The 19315-nt window shown below is 50.1% G+C and overlaps 1 long non-coding RNA gene across 1 annotated transcript; it reads right to left on the bottom strand.

Annotated features, from left to right (window-relative positions):
• Nucleotides 1-10921: 10921 nt before the first annotated feature.
• On the bottom strand, nt 10922-19268 carry LOC135452514 (uncharacterized). The gene is made up of 3 exons (XR_010441640.1): nt 18985-19268; nt 17228-17353; nt 10922-11051 (listed from the first exon to the last, which is right to left on the bottom strand). It is a non-coding gene; the product is annotated as an uncharacterized LOC135452514 (long non-coding RNA).
• Between the last annotated feature and the right edge of the window lie 47 nt (nt 19269-19315).

The following is a 19315-nucleotide window of genomic DNA, read 5'->3' as shown; positions in this document are numbered from 1 at the left end:
AGCTTAAAGTGCAGATAAAGCAACAGCTTTCTGATTGTCATCAGAGGATGGGTACAGGGCTTTGGGAAAAAATAGGCAGCAAAATTCCAACTAATTATTTATTTTCCAAGTTTTACATGGTGTTTCTTCCTCCCTGCAAAGCCATTGTGAGTTCTCAGTGAGGTCTGTCAGAGGCAGACTCAGTGACCAGCACACCGTGTGCTCTCACTCCTCTTCCCTAATCGAATGTCCTATCAAACTTACAGAATTTCCCTAGGAAACATTCCAGCTTTAATCATTTCTGGATGCAACAGGCTCAAACAGCAGAGCCCTGTGTGGAGAGCAGGCATGGAAGTATCCCTTTCCTCACTGAACTGGAATGAACTCCCAGATTCAAGCGAAGGCTGTGGTTCCCTCACAGCTCCCTCACGCAAGGCTCCGCAGTTCTGGGCCCCTGCTGTCCCTGCTGACCCTGGGCACGGGCAGAGGGGAGGGTTTTCCATACCTTCCTGCCTCCATTATGTGCCAGAGAGGTGGACATTTTGCTGGGATGGCCAAGTGTAACATTTGCAGCCCTGGAAACAGGCTCCTGCTTGTTCTGTGCGAACACTGGGCTCTCCTCCAACAGAGCCAGCACAAATCCTGAGCTGACCTACAGTGCCTGCCTATTCCCCTTTGATTACGGCTCCAAAGTCATTTGTCCTACAAGGGCAGGAAACAAAACACATCTATCACTTGGAAGATGTCCTGGAAACCCCCAGACAGTTGCACTGATGAAACTGGACACTGAGGGCTACTGGAGAGCTCAAACATAGTTAGATTTGCTGTTCCCAGTCCTGGGGTCACGACTCACTGCAACATCATCAACTCCACTTTATTCCAGGTGGCTCAAAGTTGGAAATCATTCTCTCTTATTGTCTGAAGATTTGCTGAGCTGCCTGCCCTTTGTGGAAAACAGGAGCTGCCTTCAGACTGCTGGATCTGAGGCTTTAGAAATCCTGAGGGTGAAGGTGCAAGGAACAGGCATCCGGGAAGGAGAGCCTGACTGTGAATCAGAGTGAGAAGGAATGTGAAGGCTGCAGTCCTGGGAGAGGATGCTGGCTGAGACACACGGCCAGCATCAGCAAAAAGGGAATGGGCTCTCAGGTTTAAGACCTGGAACAGATTCAAATCACCCCTTTTAGGTCTGACCTCCTTGCCTATCTGAGGGAGACAGCAGAGAGGGGAGGGAGCCATGAATCTTGGATCCTGTCCTTATGTGGCTTGGCTCTACATCCCTCTTTGCTTTTACCACTCCATGTGTAGAACAGAGGGTTATTAAAAGCACCAGAAGAATCTCAAGTAAAACAATTTTACTGTTTTAAGAGCTTTGTTATAGCATCTCTGGAGCTCTGGCTTGGACCACCACAGACCATTGTCGGGAAGCTCTAAACAGCCTTTGGATATTGAATTACTGCTCAGAAACGTATCAAATTCCAAAATTGCAAACACTCATTCGGTCCAAAAAAAGAAGCCTCTGTAGAACAGTACACACTCACACAGACAGCAAAACCATCATGCTGGCCTAACTCAGCTTCCCTTCCCCACCCAGAGCAACAGCCTTGCCCCAGTCTCATTCCAGCAGTGTTATTTCTTTCCCTGGGAAGCAACAGGGCTCTAGAGGAGAACACAGTCCCACCTACTCATCACTCACCTCCAAACAAGAGCCCTTCTATTGCTTGGCTTTTAATGAAATTGGGGCTTGATATCTCAGTCAGCCCCTCCCTTCCACTTGAGGACAGCATTAGCATCAGTCTGGATTATAATATCCAGTAAGATGTTCTGGGGCGATATGAATCAAAGCCCTGAAAGTGGGATTGTGTTTAATTAATTGTGGCTGACAGATGAAGGTATTGATCGTAGATTGAGAGGTTCAGGACTGGCCCAGGGGATAATTATTGCAGGGCACACTGTGTTAGGGTGATATTTTTTTAATTTCTGGCGATGTAGGAGGGAAGCAGGGGGGAAATAAGTGAATAATTGCAGCTAATTAGGACTTGTGTGTGCATCCCAAATTAATTTGTTTGAATAATCAACCACCAACAGCAGTCTGATCCAAAAGGAAAAGGAAACAACTGCTCAGAAGGATCTCAATTCCTCCCATAAATTGTGCAGTCCCACGTCTGGGATAAATGTTTTATGGAATTGAGGCCCTAAATACAGAAGGGGAATCGGGCAAGATTATTGAGTGGAAACACTTGCTTTTGCCTAAGATCTGCAATAAACAATGCGGGGAGGGCGGGATGGCAGGGGGATCAAAATGCGTGGAGTGCTGCACGGTCAGCATGCGATGGGCACGGGATCACACCGTGTGGATCATGCCAGGGATGACACGGGAGGTGCGGATGGCACGGGATCACACACAACTGCTGTGGAGGTGCGGATGGCCACGGGGTCAGCACACAACTCTGTGGGAGGTGCGGGATGGTCACGGGGGATCAGACACAACTGCTGTGGGAGGTGCGGGATGGCACGGGACACACACACTCTGTGGGAGTGCGGAGGCACGGGGATCAGACACACAACTGCTGTGGGAGGTGCGGGATGCACGGGGGATCAGACACAACTGCTGTGGGAGTGGGGATGGCACGGGATCAACACAACTGCTGTGGGAGGTGCGGGATGGCCACGGGGGATCAGACACACAACTGCTGTGGGAGGTGCGGGATGGCCACGGGGGATCAGACACAACTGCTGTGGGAGGTGCGGGATGGTCACGGGGGGATCAGACACACAACTGCTGTGGGAGGTGCGGGATGGTCACGGGGGATCAGACACACAACTGCTGTGGGAGGTGCGGGATGGTCACGGGGGATCCACACACAACTGCTGTGGGAGGTGCGGGATGGTCACGGGGGATCAGACACAACTGCTGTGGGAGGTGCGGGATGGCCACGGGGGATCAGACACACAACTGCTGTGGGAGGTGCGGGATGGCCACGGGGTGGGGATCAGACACACAACTGCTGTGGGAGGTGCGGGATGGTCACGGGGGGATCAGACACACAACTGCTGTGGGAGGTGCGGGATGGCCACGGGGGGATCAGACACACAACTGCTGTCGCCGCGGGGCTCACGAGGGGTGTCTCGGGCGAGGAGGGCAGATGGAGGCGCGGCTGCGGCAGCAATCTGTGTCCCGGTGCCCGGCCCCTCGCTCCGGTCGGCGGGATCCCCGTAATCCCCCCCGGCAGCCCTGCTGCTACAAACACTCTCATCACCAGCACAGCGGGGGCAGCTCAGCGCAGACAGAGAATGATCTAGCGGGGGGTTAATAAAAGGACTGGCGCAGAACAAAAAGCCTGTCAGCCGCCACAAGATGTGCTCTCCTCCCCTTGTGCCCCCCAGGAAATTAAAAACCGGAGCCTGTGGTGTGCAGTGTTCTCTGCGGGACTGGACGGGGCACTGGGATGGGGTAGGAAGGGGGAAATAGGGAGTTAAATGTTTGTCCCAGCTGTTGTTTCTGACGCGATCTATCAAGCGCTGTTACTCGAAAGGACCAGACTACCTGGTCTTTCCAAACCTGAAGAGACCAAGGCACATTTCTGTGTGCTGCTGCCAGCAGCTCCTCCTGGAGAGAGTCCACTACATCCTTCCAGGCTGCTCTGCCTGACACCACCGAAGTCCATGTTTCCATGGAAATGGGAAGAGAACGGATGCCTGTGACACGACATACCTTTTCTGATGTAGATTTGGACCACTTCTAACATCCCTTTCTAGCGACAACCTTCAGGACTGGATATTTTGCAGGCACAACCGAAACAGAACAAGAAGGGGGGAAAGATATCTGGTATGAATCAAACCCTACCATGAATGATAGTATTAATCAAACCCCACCATCCTCTCTGGTGAGGAGCAGCTAAACTCGAAAGCGCATTAATCCATTAAAACACCTTCTAGGCAGAGAGACCCCTGCACTAAATACAACACAGTTCACAAGCGCATAGTGAGGATGTGCCCCTCCCCTCTCCGGGCTGGCTTGGGTAAAGTTTCCAGCAGCATTTCCCTGCCGAGGGCTGCGATCGCAGCGCTCGCAGGTTCCCCGTGCCCAGCCCGGACTGCGCAGCGCGGGCCCGCAGCGCCCTCTCCCGCGGCACCGGGGCACCCCCGGCACAGGCGGCACTCCCGGGCTGCCCTCCCCTGCCCGGTACCCCCGGCCCGGTACCCGGGCTAACCCCGGCACCACCCAAACCAGCAGCGATTTCTGTGCGTTTTGTGGGATTCTGGTGAGCAGAGAGAAGCTGTTGGGGAAAATGAAACAGGAAAGCCTTATAAATATGATTGCCTGGCAAAAGATTTTGAAAATATAGAAACTATAAGTGAGATGGAAATGAAAGCAAGCTTTGAGATCCCTCAGTTGCTGAACAACTGGAAAACAATGGTGTGGCCAGCTGAAGGTGATCCCCTTTTGATGGAACAACACCCTCTGCTTGCAGACAGGCCCAAGGGTCAGAGCAGACCCTACAGCTTGACAGAGGGGGTCCCTAGAGGAGTTTTTAGGGTTTAAAATGTAACACAGTATGGTAATGTAGTGATTCTTACAGGCTGTATGTAAATGCTATAGGATTTGTATCTTGTACTAGATTGGTTAGTGAGAAATAGAATATTCAACACAGAAGAAGATTTATTGTATTGTAACAGGAACTTCACTCTCTTATCCTTTTGCTCTCTTGCCCTTTTACTCTCTTACCCTCTCATCCTCTCTCCCCCTCTCTTCTCTCAGTGTGCTCTGAGCTGTGCCTGGCAGCTCCCAGCAGGGCCCTGCACCCAGGCCCTGTGCAATGAACCCCAAATCCCAGCAGGGCCCTGCACCCAGGCCCTTTGCAATAAACCCCAAATCCCAGCAGGGCCCTGCACCCAGGCCCTTTGCAATAAACCCCAAATCCCAGCAGGGCCCTGCACCCAGGCCCTTTGCAATAAACCCCAAATCCCAGCAGGGCCTGCACCCAGGCCCTTTGCAATAAACCCCAATCCAGCAGGGCCCTGCACCCAGGCCCTTGGCAATAAACCCCAAATCCCAGCAGGGCCTGCACCAGGCCTTTGCAATAAACCCCAAATCCCAGCAGGGCCCTGCACCCAGGCCCTTGGCAATAAACCCAAATCCCAGCAGGGCCTGCACCAGGCCCTTGGCAATAAACCCCAAACCTCAGCAGGGCCCTGCACCAGGCCCTGTGCAATAAACCCCAAATCCCAGCAGGGCCCTGCACCCAGGCCCTTGGCAATAAACCCAAATCCCAGCAGGCCCTGCACCAGGCCCTTTGCATTAAACCCCAATCCAGCAGGGCCCTGCACCCAGGCCCTTTGTATTAAACCCCAAATCCCAGCAGGGCCCTACACCCAGGCCCTTTGCAATAAACCCCAAGTTCCATGACCTGGATGCAGAGATCTCTCGTCTCCGTCCGTCCTGACAGTCCTACCCCCGACACCCCTACAAGAAGCAGAAGTCTTTGCCTACCTACGCTTGCCAGCAACGCTTGGCTCTTTAGATAACAGTGAGGAGGTTCACAGAAGCTTTGCTGAGGGTATGTCAGTTTGGCATCTGCCAGAAGAGTGCAGAATAAAGCCATTATCCCTGTCTTGGACGCAGTGCTCAGCACGTGAGGTCTGCCTGCACCTCAGGGTGTCAAGCAGCCAAAGCCTCACGGGTCTGTTCTCAGACAGATTTTGTACAGCCTCTCTCAGCAGCTGCTCCTGTCCCACCCTGCCCTGGGCATCTCTGTGCCCACACTGCAGACCAGCCTGCCCTGGACCTCACTCCTGACCCATCAGCACAGCACATTAGGACGAGAAACACAAGATATTTGCAAAGCCAAAGGCAAAGCAATGACAAATTTTGTCTCTGTAGGGAGTTTGCTTGGGATTATTATCATTTTAAAGGGCAAGTTACTGCTCCTAGAGCTGGGAGCCAAGGATTTGAATAAAGGAGCTTCATGAATACAGATACATTGTATAGACAGAATAAATAAAGCTGATCCACAGCTGCCATTTTACTTTCCAAGGGGGTGAAAATGAGATGTCCCATCCCCAGGAGATGCAGAAAGGCCTTCAGCCCCTTCATTAGACACAGAGAAGAGGCTGAGATGCCAGGCCTGGCTGAGTGCTTCCACCCTGCCAGGAGAGCAATGTGCTGGAGAAGGAGCCTTCCCCCAGGGAACACCACTCCCAGGAAGCAAAGGCTTCTTGGCTACCATGAAAACTGGAAACACTCCTGCCCTTCCTCAGTGCAAGACACTCCAGGAGGCACCAGTGTCAGGGCCAGACCCAGCTACACCCACAGGACATTCAGCACCACACAGCAGCTCCTGGAATAAAGTCAGCAGAATAAATGATAAATGAAATAAAATGGGATTTCAATTGACCAAAACATTTCATTCAGTCCAAAAGCAAATGAGAAGCCCAGGGCTCCCTCTGAGCAAGAAGCAGCAGCACTGTGACATGTCCCAGCCCTGCCCTCACAGCATCTGGCCAGATGTGCCCTCAGGCCCTACCCTGGCTCATGCACCAGCACTTGCTGCTGGGAAATGAGTTTTGCAATATTCCTTCCTGCCACATCCATCTCAGACAGTAGAAATAGCCATCATGTCTCTCACACCATGTTACATGTCCTGACAGATCTGCCCAGCCAAGACATCCCTTGTAACACCAGCATTGATTTTTCCCTGATCTCAGGGATTTGGCACCAAAGGGATTTGGCACCAAAGGGATTTTCTTCAGGCTTGGGAAGTTGTTACTTCTTTTTGTGCCATTGGGAAAACTGTGTGTGCAGTGTGGGAGATCAGCTGGGGTGAGTGCAAGGGTGTTTATGTGGGGTTGTAACAGGGCTGGGACTATGCTCCATGGCAGCAGCAGCTCTGTGTTCCTCCTCCTGGTGCTGCTGAGCACATCCCTGCACATATCCCTGCTCCTCAAGTCTCACTTGTCCCACACCTGCAGTGAGTGTGTGTATTTTTGGTCTCAGGGCCATACAAGCAAGAATTTCCCTGCTTAATGGATTCTGCTGGGTCCCACACAGAGCAGTGTAACACTGGCAGGACCTCTTGGTGGTAGTTCCACGTGGTCTTTTGTGTGCTGGTGACAGAGGATTTGTTTTTTCTTAGCACTTCTCTGCTTTGTTTTGGGTCTTCCACCACTGCTGGCTGTGATAACACTGAAAGCACCAGGGTGTGCAGGCACCAAAGTGAGGAAATTCCCCTTTTGGTACTCTAGGTAAGGCCAGATCAAACCCAAAGCAGACATGGGCAAAGACCCCATGCCCCTGACTCCATCACTGAACATAAACACTCACCCTGGGATCAAACACTGTGCCAGGGTGCCATGCCCAGCTCTGGCAGCCCAAAGGCTCCCTGCTGTTCACTCTGCCTGCACTCTATGTGTGCTCACCCAGCTGCTGGACTGGCATTAACCTCAGGAGGGTGACAGTGACACTGTCCTGACAGAGCTCTCCTGCCAGTGCCCAGCACCTCCTCACTCCCTTTGCCCTGGGCAGGCTCCCAACCCACCTCTCCCACCACACTGCCTCCCAGCAGCTGTTACTCCAGCAGAGAAGTGAATCCCAGCAATGTGAGGACACTTGCAGAGCCCCAGCTTTGCAGGGACTGGAGGTGGTAGTTGATGCCTCCAGGGTGACATTGCAGATGAAAATCAAAACGCCAGAGCCGACTAAAGGAATTTTAAAAAGCATTTTCTGCTTTTAGGCAGTTGAAGGATGAACAGATCTAGATTCACTGGGCTTATCTCTTGTGTGAGATACACAGGTCCTTCTCCTTGCTGTGTCCTTCCAACTTCTTCCCCTTCCCAGAAACACCCAGCTGAGTCTCTCACTGTGCAGCTCCCAGGTCAGTCTGTAGAGGGGCTGCAGTAGCTTATTTGTTTAAATCTCTGCAGGCACTCAGACTTCTCAGGAGCCCTCAATCTTGACAGAGTAGCAAATATTCACAACTGTAAATGTGTCTTGCACAGTTTGTTCTCAGATTCCTGCTAACAGCACCCAAAGCTTGGCTGATGCCCTCTTTTTCTCTCTTTTTCTGCATTTTCTTTTACATGGAACAAAGATCTTGTTTTGCCATTACCTTGTGGTATTTATGATGTGTAAGGTTGCTGAGGGTCCCAACTCTGTGCCCTTGTGTCCTTTTCCCCTCACACAGACACAAGCTGCAGCATGTCACTTCAGCAGAATGTGCCAAAGGCATTTGGGGGGCACTCACAGTGGCATTTTACAACTGCTCCTCGGGGATTTGATCTCTTCCTTCTTAAAAGACCTTCTGTCCTTGAGATACAGCTTGAACTTTTCACATGAGACCACAATATGCTAAACATTCCTGTGCTATTTAGAGCCATCTTTGCTCTGTTGATAGCAGTGACATGCCCAGGAAAGCCACGGCTCTGCTGGCACTCCATTTACTGCCAACAGGTGACATGGTCAGCTCTGTCACTGAGGGATAAGACCTGCTGTGGGTGTGTCACATGGATGTAAATGTCTCCCTAACTGTTCTCTTTGGTAGGGTCAACTGAAGGCTTGCAAGTATTTGGAAGGAAGCTGGAGGTTTTACATCCCAACAGCATCTGATCTGGCAGTGCACACCTTTCCTGGGCTGAGCCCAAACCTCAGGAATTCAGCAGGTACCTGCTGTGTGCTGTTACAAACCAGGATTCCATCTGAGGTTTACTGCCCCAGCTCTTGTTAGCAGACTGATGGCTTTGTGATTATGATTTTCCTCAGCTTCTGTCTTGAGATATTTCTGTGCCTGAGATTGTCACTGGGCAGCAGTGACTCCCACTTATCCCTGATTGCTGTGCTAATGAAACACTGAATAACCCACATGAAAAATGCTTTTTCTTGGGTTGAAGCATGGTGCCACTCCCCCCATTTCACAATAAGGTCAGAAGAAGACTCCCTGAGACCTGCCAGCTTAGGAAACAAACCCAAATCCCTGCTTGGGGGATTCAAGTTCAGCTCCTGCTCATGGCATCTGCCAAATGGGCCCTGCAGAACCAAGCAGCCCTGCCTGGAGCAGGGCACAACCTTGTCCTGCCTCCCTTACCTGTTTCCCATGAGCAGCACAGGGCTCACAACTGTTACTCTCTGGCCTGCCAAGCAAAAATTACTATTTCAGTCAGAACGTTGGAGGCTGATGGAAATCTGACAGTCCATGGCTAAGCTGCCAGCTGGGAAGTGGGTGGAAATGAATCTTTCGTCGAATAGTTAAACTGCCTTTTCTCCAGATTAATTAATTCACAAAAAATGTATCCCTTCCTGGGTTTCACAGCTGAAAACAAAGCCAGTCTCACCTCCCCTGCACTATCTGTCAGTCGTACCACACAGAGTGGAAGTGCTCACTCCATTGTTCCTCGTGTGATCAGATCCTGGGGAAAAGAGAAAATCCCTGCACTGCTTCCAATTCACCTGAGGTTCTGAGCTGCCCCACAGCAATTTTTCAAACAGTTACACCCAAACAGCTGGTTCTGCCTTGAACTGATCCACAGGGCCATGACCCAGGCAGAAGCCCCAGCACAGACTCAAAGCACTGCCCAGTTCTATTTTCAGCCCAACTTCCCCTCAGCTGGAATTAAATGCCAGGTGTCTGTTCCATATCTCCAGTGCAGTGGCACCCCTCAGATCACACTTGGTTTCCCATGGACCAGGTCCAAGCAGTGATGGACAGCTGGACAGGTGCCCAGCTGGAAGCTCAAGAGCCCAGCAGTGAGAACATCTCAGCACCTGTGTCTCGACAGAGGCAGGAGCAGGCTGAAAATCCAGCTGTCCACAGGCTCCTGCTCCTCATCTGCTAGCACAGCACCTTGGATAATGTCAAAGCCTACTCACCAGGTGCTCAGGGCATAGCTGTGCCCTATCTCAGCCCCATGTCCTGTGCAGCTGCCCAGACCTGTCTTTCTCACCTTCAACTGCCAGCTAAGTGCTAAATCTGTAGCAGACTCCAAAGGTTATCAGTTCTTTTCCTGTAAGGAAGCTTTGTTTGGGAAAGGCTTCCTCACACACCTCTATATTTGGCACCTTAGCACTCCACTTGAAGTGAAAGCCAAGCTCAGTAACACCTCTCCCCTGCAGAGTAGGCCACAAGGCACTCACATAGGCCACTATCCCACCTCTGGAACAGTGAGATTCCTGGGAAAGGGAAAGCCATCCCTCCCTGCTCACCCTCTAGATACAGAACACTTCACAGCCCTCTGGAGTTGAAGGGTTCCTTTTCAGACAACTCTTCCTTGCACAGAAGCTGGTCCAGATCAACAGATTGTTCTTCCCTAGTTATTTTTATACTGTATCGTTTTTGAGGTTAACAAGCAGCCAAAACTGTCCTTGTGAGCCTGAGTTTGGCTAAGGAGAGAGTTCTGTCAGCAGCTGATTCCTCAGGAGGAAATCACTGAAAAGTCTGTTGTTTCCTTTGGAGATGAATGACCTCCTCCAGACAGCAGATGGAGTAGTCACTTGCTGCCGAGGTCTTCTGCAGCAGGAGGTTTCAGCTAGAGGAAAAGGGGGAGGAATAAAGTGACATTCTGTCTTGGCCACTTCTGAGAAGGGAAATGTCACAACAGTCATCTCTGAAATCCAGAGAGCAGCAGAAGTAGAGAAGCATCAGTTTGTTTTCTTCTGTACTTTTGTGAGGATGAAGGAGGAAGAGTCTCTCTCAGTTTGTCCACCATGGAGAGGCTTTCAGTGCCTTCTCTTTAGCCCCTTGTCCCATCAGTGCCCAGCAGCCATTTCTACTGGAGATGTGCTGTGCTCTGAGGCAGGGAGAGCGAGCATCCCCTGGCCCCAAGCAGCCTGAGGTGCTGCAGGGAAGCACTCAGTCCTGCAGCACTACCAAAGCACAGGCTGAGCTCACACAATGGAGACACTAAATCACATGCAGACTTGCAAAAGGCAGCCTCTGGAGCCTGAGCTGGTTGATCACCCAGCAGCTTCCCTGGGAACCTACCTGGGTTTCCCTTTGATCTCTCTTGGTTGGTACTTCTCCTTGTCTCAGTGATGCCCAGCCTAGAGGCAAGACATCCTCACAAGACTCAGAAGTGCCACAGAACTACAAAGGAAAAAGGAATTTCACGCTCACAAAGCCTCAGCAATATCTATACACACACATAAGAAAAAACAGACTTCAAATACTTATAAAAGGACTTATTGTGTTCTGGATTTCTGTGGTTTTGCAGTGTCTTCCAGCTTTATTCAGGACCATAAGATACTTTCTTTGAAACCTTTTCAAGCCCTTCCCCACACAACCGGTTTTAGCATCCCTTTGCTCCTCCACCCCTCTTTGTTTTATAAAAGATTTTCTGGGTGTTCTGACTGTGCATCACTTTCCTCAACCATGTTTCTATTTCTCTGATTGTTGTCTCTTTATGGAAGAGGTCAGTTAAGCAATACAGTTCCATATGCAGCCACAATCACTACCTTTGGTCTCATTTAACAGCAAGCTCTCCATGCCCTATGCTTCCTGTATTCACACAGAAGGAAAATACCAGGGACACCTTTGTCACAGCAAATTCCATGGCCCAAACCTCTGTGGACAGATCTAGAGCTGCCAGCTTTGCCAGGCACTGCTATTTATGAGCTGTGTCTGTTTAACACACAACCCAGGGGGTGTGTGAGCAGTTTGCAGTATGAACTATGAAATACACAAGTAGGTTTGGCAGTCTCAATGGTGACATTCTCCAACAACTGCCTCTCAGAAGGCCAATACACACATTCACTGCAAAGTCTGACTCAGAGCTTCAGCTGGCATGTTAAAATATGCCCAGCTTACACTGTTGCATAAGGCACATCCTGTCTGGATCAGCCACCCCTGAGAGAGCACCTGACTGCACATCCTGCAGTTCCTGGAGCTGGAGCACAGCCTGGAAGGTGCAAAGGAAGAGAAAGGGATCAGGAGGGTGGGGCAGAGGCGGCCCCAGTGCAGCTCTGTGGGAGGTGATGTGATCTGTAAGGCAGGATCCCCAAGGATGAGCAGCTGATGTCACCTCATCTGTCCCCACCCTGAGTGATTCTCCCACAGGGCTGTGGGTGACTGGAGCAGGAAAATGGCAGCTGAGCCAGTGGGAGAGAACCAGTCCCCATGGACACACACCCCTGTGCCCACAGCCCACATGATGTGTCTCTCTTCAAGCCAGGTCTTATGAGCTCTCAGAGAAACCCATCACAGCTGAGATAGCTCAGCTACCACCAATGGCATAAAATCAGCAGGATGGCTTCTGAGGTAGTGTTGGAAACAGGAAAAGGTTTAATAAAAGGCAAAATTACAGAGAAGAACCAAGCCAGGGGCAAGAGGCTCTTGCTAAAACACCCCACAAAAGCAATTATTTCCTTTGTTCCCTTCCTTTTCTAGTGAATGACCTAGGTGGGACCTCTTGGCCTCTGTCCAACTGGCCAGCCCCAGGTCTGAGGTGAAGTCCCAAAAGTCCAATGAGATGCCTTCTGTACCAAACTGGGAGAGAAACTTCTGGGCTTTTTGCCTTTTTAAGCAGACAATGAATAATTTAGTCACTCCGCCAACAGGGGGCAGCAAGACTGTCTATTCCAGTCATAGGACACACACCACGTGAGGAACAGAAGCAGGTTATGATCACACTGAGAGCTCAAGTGCACATTTGCTGGTAAAACTGTGGCCCTCTCTTTTCCCTCTCCCCTGCTCATGGAAACCTGAGGGCTCCTGTCCCTTGCAAAGAGCCCCCAGAAGCCCCCACACACAGCTCTGCAAGCTGGAAGCCCCTACAGCACTGCAAACACTCAGCCTTCTCTCTTCTCACCTTTCCAGGCCTGCCTAAATCCTTCTTCCATAAGGGCTTCAACTACAGCCTTAAAGGCTGCAAATCAAAGGCTTCTCCAGGACCCAGCTTTTGGGAGTTGTCTAGAACAGTAACAGAAATGAAAGTTGCCCCTTTTAGCATGTAACTCTGCTGGTGGGGTTGTACTACACCAGTTTGTGGTACATGATGAGGTTTTAGCAATGCCTTTTGTATCACAGGAATTAGGTCAGGTTCAGTAGGCACCAAACATTTCAAGGGACATTCACTCCCAGCAACACTGGCACTGCTGTTAGTGCTGAAATGATGTGAATATAAATTATAACAACCACAATACAGAATCCAAAGTATTTACAATGAGCTACAACCCACAGAACGCTCACCAATGGGCATGCAAATTGGATGGATGTAGGGTACTGCAGAATAATTCAAGTTTGGATTTCAGAGTTCCTTCCCAGAGATAAGACTGAGCATCTGTCATCCATCTTCTACCTTGCCAAGTTAAGAATGCTTGAAAACACTTCAAGCATTGCTCTGCTCACATATACCCATCCTTTCTTCTGAACAACACACCTCTTGTGGCAGCAAGATAGCACAATACACAGAGCATCATCACACAATATCAGGAAGCTTCAACCCATGCAGAGTAACACCAGACCACTTCAGAAGGCTTCAGGATCTGCCCATACAGAGAAACATCATGTCACACCAGAAAGCTGCAAACATCTGCCCTTCTTGCTCTTTAGCCCAACATTTTATTCCCTCATGTTCATGCACTGCCCCTGTGTGCCCTCTGCTCCCTTTGGTGGTTGCTCAGTGCCCCTGGGCACTCCCTGGCTCATTGCTGGCAGTGCTGCTCACAGCTGTGCCCATGGGGATGAGCTGCAGCCCCACTCCCAATCACCACACACTGTGTGCCTACAACTCTAACACATCTAATCACCCTTATGTTTACAGGGCCACACCTGACAGATAAACTCGGGTTTCACTGCAGAGCTCAGCCCCTGACAGCGTTGTAGCTGGAGTCACACAGGAGCAGAACTGGAAATACCTGCCTACCAAAGTTTCTCACTTCCTGAGGATGACTTCCTAACCTGTCTTCTTCCCACAAATTTCAGTTGCTCCATCTTCATTGATCTGAACCATTAGCTCCAGAAACAAGCAGCTCAGCAGTCACTGCCACAACCTCTGATTGCTTGAGGTGCTCCCCAAGCTGGCACCAGTGCCAACTCGGGCTGGTTTGACAGTGCCAAGTGGCTGATCTGCCATCAGGAGCCTTACCTGGTGACTTTTGTTTGCCAGGGAAAAGGGCCAGCGTTGGTGTTCAGGGACCTGTGACCCAGAGTGGCCAACGGGCTCCTGAAATTCCACAATGTGCAGGATGCCTCCCTGACCCACGGTGGGACCAGTGCCAACTCAGGCTGGTTTGACAGTGCCAAGTGCCTCCTGCAATCTGCCATCAGGAGCCTTACCTGGTGAGTTTTGTTTGCCAGGGAAAAGGGCCGGCATTTGTGTTCAGGGGCCTGTAGCCCAGAGGGGCCAGCTGCTATCAGCACCAGTTCCTGTGGATTTTCTGGAAGCCAGGCTGGTCACCACAGGGTGTGAGCAACCAGCACTGCAAGATCCAGCAATTTGGCTCCAATTGAAAGAAATGCATAAATTTGGACATGGATGATGCCAGTTCTTGCCTGGCATCATGGAAATAGTTTTGCCTCTCACTGCTGAGCTGTCAAAAACTGGGAGGTGGCAAGATCTCCAAGGAAGGCAGATTCATAACCTGGGAGAGAGGGAAAGGGATTTTCTGTGCAGAAATACTTTTGCACAGCAAATCTCTCCAACGTGGTTCAGATTCTCTAGAACATCCACAAAAGTGGCATCTGGCAGCTTCAGACTCTTCCCAACTCTCATTCTGGGAACAGACTTGCCAGAGAAGCTGATACTAATTATTTAAACCAGGGACTTGCTTATTTCCCATGCCATTCTAGTTCTGAAGCGCTGCTCTACTGAGGAGAGGTTTGCAACTGCCAAGACATGAAAGAGTGTTTGTTATTAACACATCACTAAATAATCAGGGGCCTAGCAGGGGGCTGGCCATGCACGAGTCTTCCTCTGTTGCTGCTAGTGTGGATGGAAGTCCCCAGGTACCCCATTAGGTGACAAGTGAGAATGAGTACTGCAGCCAAAACGAAGCAATTTGGCACAATTTAGTAGAGAGATGGCATTTTGTGCTCGTAAAGGGCCCAGAATTGGAACAGCACGAGATGTTTCTGATTGAGATGGAGCTGTGCTGGCCAAGCTGAGTGGGTGTCTCACAGAGCAGAGCAGCAGTGGGTGTTGAAGTGCAGGACTGAGATCTGCTGGCAGAGCTCAGATGGGGAATGTTGCCCAGTTTCTGAGAACAACACTGAGTGTGTATTTTAATTAGAGCTCCTCTGCTCATCTGCATGGCTCAGCAGAAACTTTGTGAATTTTCTAGGCCTTTATTAGGATCCTTCCAAAAAGCCAAGCTTCAGTTTTTTCTTTCCTCTCCCAGTGAAGCCACACAAGTAGCAAGCACCCACCCCACGTGTTCTGCTGCTGGCTGCCATGGAATGTCACAGGTAGGCACTGACCCCACGTACATGGAGTGGTGTGTGCCTGGAAAGAGTGTCCAGCTCTGTCACAGACATCTTTTATGGAAAATCCTTTCCTTAGGATTTTTCCTCCTGAGAAGCTGACAGGCCTCAGGAACAAAATGTAAACAATGATTATCTGCTGCTGTGGAATGCAACAGGTGCATCTGTGATTGGTCTCATGTGGTTGTTTCTAATTAATGGCCAATCACAGTCAGCTGGCTCAGACAGAGAGTCCGAGCCACAAGCCTTTGTTATCATTCTTTCTTTTTGTATTCTGATGAAATCCTTTCTTCTGTTCTTTTAGTATAGTTTTAATATAATATATATCATAAAATAATAAATCAGCCTTCTGAAACATGGAGTCAGATCCTCATCTCTTCCCTCATTCTCAGACTCCTGTGAACACGGACACACAGCTCAGATAAAATGAGCCCTGAGCAAAGGCAGTCTGACAGCAAGGTGTGATGACACACACATGAGTGAGCTGTGACACACAAAACCTGAGTGACTGACTCCAGGGGAAGGCAGGGATAAGGGAGAGTACACTGGGAGTGTTGGGCAGGACAGGGGCTCAAGGACCTGCCCAGTGTTCATTGGCTCCAGCCCAGGCACTGCAGCCACACATGACCCATCCTAACAACAACAAAGGAATTCAGACTTTGGGAAGGCTCCTCCCCTCCCTGTGCTGTGCACTGACCTAGAGTTTAACTGGCCAAAGCAGCTCAAAGGGAATATGAGTTTCCATATTCCATTTGAATATGGAAACTCAACTCAATAAGGAGTAAAGACAATTGCTTCAAGCTTGTGAGTTCAGAGAAAGAAAAACAGATTTCCAGATCTCCTTTGGGAACTAGAACCTTTGGATTTCACCCCTCCCTGCTGTTTCCTCCCTGTGCCCACCCTCATTCCCTCCCCTCTTGCCTCCTGCCTAATGAGGGTCTGGCAAAGCCTCATTTCTCCAAGGCCATGGTCTGAAAAGCAAATTCAGTGAGGTCCAAAGCTCACACAGACAGGTCTGTCAGCTCTGAGTGGCCTGAGAACAGGTGCCACAGTGCAGCTCTCCAGAGCTAATCTTCACACAAGCAAGAATCCCATCCTTTGTCTGCTTCCTGCAGAAACAGGGGGGTTCCACCTTTTCTCTTTTTTCCTCACCTTTTCTGGTTTGTTTTTTTTTTTTTTCCTAAAGGGAACAAGTTCCATTTCCAATAACTGAACACTGATTAAAACCACTGTCCTTCTACCACCCCCCCAACTCACAAGCAGCTTACACCAAAAAGCTGTCAAGAAAAAGATTTCTTGTACAAGGACTTCATAACACCAGGGAAAAGAAATGAAGGAAAACTGTTGACATTAAATTTTAACTCTTTCCATCCTGAAAAATATTTTAAATCTTACCCTTCTGTTCTCATGTTTTTAATAAAAGTATCCCAGTGAAAATTCATTGAGATCAGTTTCAACTCTTTGAAATTACACACAGCAGTGACCCAGAGGCAATCAACTTGCTATCTCCATAATTAAACAGGTATTTAATCAATACTTTTTATTCAGTCTGAGTTAGCTCATATGAATGCAACAGCCCTGTGTCCCTCTCTGTTACCTCTAACTGGAATTCATGGGGTAACTCAAGGGCAGGAAATAAGGAGCTGGACTTCAGTTCTCAGCCAACATTTTCACCTCTAATTTTGCTGTTTGAGGCAAATCAAGATCTCCATTGGCTTAAAAAATAAATGTTGACCAAGAAATGGGTGTTTAGCTCTTTAACTGAACAGGTTCTCTGAGAGAACTTGTCTTTTTATAGACCTCTTATTTTTGCTGGCAGATTGTAAAATGAATCATACAATTACCTTTGCAGCCTTATTCAAGTGCACTGCCAGAACTGTCCATGCAGGCTGAGCAGCAGCAGTTTACAAAGACCAAACTGAGGTGGTTCCTCCTCAGCAGCATCCATTGCATCGATGTGGAAACTGCATCTGCAGAAAAAGAAACCCAAGCTTTACTCTTCAGGGCAACAACTGCATCAGCACCACGTGACAAACCCATCACCCCAGTGGTGAATTGTGCCTTAATTCCCCAAAGAGCTGCTGTGTCAGATTGCTGCTCACAGCCACACCCTGACATGGGACTAATAATGGGGTCCCCAAGCAGTGACAACGCTCTGGGCTGAGGCTGCCCCGTGGGCACATCTAATTATGATGTTCTGTGACAAGGCTATAAATAGCCCTGGTCCCACAGGTGAAGCCCTCATTGCAGCAGGGTTTTGGGGCAGGTATGTACTCTGCTGTCTCTGCCTGCCTGGGCTGGAGAGCTGTTTGTAACCATGAGAGCCTCACAGGCCTCTCCCCCAGGGAGTGTGAAACCAGCGAGATTTCATAAACACACACCGATCAAACATCAGCCAGGAAAGCACTGAAGGGGAAATAATTAAATCTGCTCAAATGAAAAAGCTACTGACAAAAACCAAAGAGCACCTGAGCAAAGGTAAAGGGGAGTTACACCTTAACCAAGCAACTCTGGTGAGCTGAACAGGGTCTGAGAGGAAAAGATGCTCACTCTGTGAAGGGCTGTTATGGCAGGAAGGTATTAGAGGATAAAGAACTGCATGAAGGATCTGTTGAAAAACAGGGAAGGCAGAAAGGCCTCTAGTTTGTCTTCACAATTCTGTTCTTTAAGATCATTACATTACCGCTTTAGGCTCACAATCCCAGCCATGCCCTGGGTCACCGTCAGCTGTCAGGTGAGGAGGTTCTCACTCTCTCCTTCACCACCTGCCCTGCCCATCTTTGCCCCCTCAAAGCTCTGAGGAATAATTTCAGAGAAAGAGAATACACAAATAAATGAGGATGTCCTATATGGCAATGTCTAAGAAGAAAGGGAACCTGATGGGCAGCCAATGAGCCATGAGGGCCAGACACGAATCCATGGCATGGCTGCTGACTAAATACCATCCTAAAAAGAAAGAAAAATCAGCAAAAAAGCCTTTCACTAACCTATCTCCTTTACTGCTTGCTTTGTCAGAGTCTGAGGAGATGACAATCACTCACAACACAGAACTGAATAAGGAAATTATCGGCTGCCTCAGCCAACGCGCTGTGGCACACAGTTGTCAAACTCTTGCAAATTTTGTCAGAAGTCTCTGAGTGAACGCTCCTGCGATTTCTAAAGAAGCCCAGAAAAACTCCCTTTCATTAGAAAGCGAAACCTCCCTTCTTGCTCACTAGGGCATCTCTGTGAGGGACGCACCAGGCAGCAAAGGGCGTTCCCAGTCCCGCTCCCAGCGCCGGTGCCCTCAGGGCTGTGGGCAGCTCTGATGAGGCCACCGCACCCTGAGGAAGGCACGAAACCGAGACAGACCAGGAACTTTTTCACAAAAAAAAAAAAAATTAGATTAGAGTTGGTTATCAGACAGTGACTGGGTTGATGGATGTGAGCCTTTAAGAAACTTTGGTGTGAGGCAGGGCAGAGGAGCTGTGGGACTACAGGCACTGCGCTGTTGGGGCAGAGTGGAAATACAACACAGACCCACAAAGGTGCTGGGGAACAAAGAAATAACGGCACCGTGAGGAGGAACCCCGGGGAGGGAATGGCCAGCAGTACCACGTACGTAGGAGGGTGCAGGCATCAGCTCAGCACTACCGAAGGCTCCAGCACCGGGGCAGTGCTCACCGCGGGCTCCTCATCCCGACTGCCTGAGGGCTCGGCCCGGCGGTGCCGTGAGGGAGCCTCTGTCCCGCCACCTCCCCTCACGACGCGCCGCCCGCTGCCACCTATGCTATTCTCGTGCCGAGTTACGCAGGTGACGTAGCGGCATTACCGGGCCGCACGCAAGTTTCGCAGAGAGGAGCTCTATTCCCATACCGATTTACGCAAGTAGCGCAACCGCACGACCGAGCCGCACGCAAATTGCGCAGAAGGGACAGTGCGCCGGGATTCCC

This window comes from Zonotrichia leucophrys, chromosome 10 (genome assembly GCF_028769735.1).
Source record: "Zonotrichia leucophrys gambelii isolate GWCS_2022_RI chromosome 10, RI_Zleu_2.0, whole genome shotgun sequence".
Classification (NCBI taxonomy): Eukaryota; Metazoa; Chordata; class Aves; order Passeriformes; family Passerellidae; genus Zonotrichia; species Zonotrichia leucophrys.
The sequence above is the reverse complement of the archived record's forward strand: the minus strand, read 5'-3'. Positions and strand labels throughout refer to the sequence as shown.